Here is a 2,289-nt window from a genome sequence, read left to right on the forward strand (position 1 = left end):
TGAGACTTAATTTTCCTCAGCTGGAAATTCGGTGCAGATGTCTTACTTCAGGGGAAAAGATTTTAATGATCAGGCTGTTACAAAGATGCTACTTCTTTCCTCACAAAACTGTTCATGATGCAATTAGAAGAGTCTAATCAGAAACACTTGAATACAGATCAACCCAGCAGAAATTCCTTTATTTAATAATTAATGCCTAGATACAATTGACAAAATACAGTGTCACTAGGAAATCAAAAGAATACATTTTACATGTATAATGGAGGAAATGTATTTTTCCATTAAGCTTTAAAGTCAGCCCTAGTGAAGAGAGCCTGTAAAATTACAGAAGCAACACAATAGCTACTAAATATCTTGTTGTCTTACTTACCCTCCAGTTCAAATACTTTTTACATACTTGTGTATGTGTGAGCATATGTTTGTGTCTAGGCACATATATGAGGAGAATTCCTAACCACTGTATATAAGATTAAAAGAAAACAAAAAGTTTATAAGACAGAAAGTTACAAGAGATGCCTTTATGACTGAGGTTTAGTTTAACCTGAATAGAAATGGAGCTCTTCAGATTTTTTGACACAGAGGGTTCAGCATTGCATCATTGTTTTTTAAAGTCAGACTGAAAACCAACATGGCGTTCACTTCATATGTATATTTCCTATATAAAGGAATGCTCTTATTCAACACAGGTGAGAACAGCTCAACAGTATTCTCAGTTTGAACTTTTTCCTCTTCAGAGTTTTGAGATGAAGAATACTAATATATTACTTTCAAAAAACCTACATGGTGGGAGGTAAACTGCAAATGGCTGGACTGATAAAAGAGATTGTTTTGATTAACAAACTAATCAGCTTTCCAATTTTTTGTTGTATTTTTGTCCATAGGCTGATTTAGTAAAGAGATAGCATTTGATTGCGAAACAAGGAGTTTCTGGTTTTATGCAGATCCTAAAGAAAAAAAATGCATGTTGTAATAATTGTTAAAAATTTCTAAAACTCTTCAATAGAATCGCACACCTAAATCATTTCACAAGCTACCAAAGCCAGAAGCAAAAGTCACTTTGAAGAATAGAGATTCCTGCTCTTCTGATCACATCATAGATTTCTAGCCCTAGATCTACATCAGTCATGGTCAAAACTGGAGCTGAATTCAGTGGAACCAGTATTTCATTCCTGATAATACCATTTGTTGTGTGACTTAAATTTAGTGGGAATTCAGAAAAGATTCAAATTGAACATCAGATGCTAGCACAACGAGACAATACATTTGCTACTTATGGTAACACTTGTCTAAGAAATGCCAGCCCGTTGTCTTGTGCTGACCAGAACCAGATCGTTACAAAGACATAACAAAGACAAACAATTGCTAGTAAATAGAAGCTTAAATCTAGTGAAACAACTCAGCTATGGGGAGAAATCCAGAACTCATAGCCAGAAAGTGGGATCCAGGGTGGTATGTTAGGGACCATGACTCCCAGTACAGTGCATGGGGAGAATTAGGCGTTTTGGATATTGCCTAGAGACAATGAATGGGAAAAACAGATGATGAGACGGGTTGTAACTTCTCTCTCAAGAACTAGGCACTTCAGCCCCAAGCAACTTTCTCCACCGGGCATTCAGACCACAAAATGCTTTCTAAAATTACTGTATTTGATTTGGCAAGGCTCACTTATTTCTTCTTGAAGGAGAAGAAAGAATAACCAGTTTCAGCAACAGCATACTGGAGTCAAAGCATTAGCTCATTCAGAGTTTACCTCTGTTTCATACTGAAAATGGTTGTAATCCTGATCTCCTCATACCCCACCAGGTGTTCCACCATCAAACTATGGACAGCCTACTTGTGAGTGCGGCTTTATAAATATGGCATTAGGTACTTGGGAACCTAGTGTACAAAACTATCACGTATGTACTTTTTAACAGCTCTCTACAATGTTTCTGAGTGGATTTTTTTCCTTTTCTGGCAGAGTTCAGATCAGAAGGGTGGGTTGCAAAGACTGCCAATGCTGAGCAGATTCATGCTCATACAGCATTTTGTCCTGTGCATCTGAAAATGTAGGAAACATGCGGCTCAGGACAGAACTGTGAATCTATGCAAATGAAAGAGAGTAAAGTTCTATTTATTTTTACCTTGTGAAAGGTTTAATATGCATTAATAAATATAAAAATCTTTTGTATACTCAGCTACAAAAATCCATAATTTATAGTAGGTTTTCTAATATATATTTTATTATAGCATATGTACAACAGACTGGCTTTCAAGACTAGCCTTAAAAGGCCTAAGCAACAGCATAGT

This window comes from Streptopelia decaocto (genome assembly GCF_964273445.1).
Source record: "Streptopelia decaocto genome assembly, chromosome: 3".
In the NCBI taxonomy this organism is placed as follows: Eukaryota; Metazoa; Chordata; class Aves; order Columbiformes; family Columbidae; genus Streptopelia; species Streptopelia decaocto.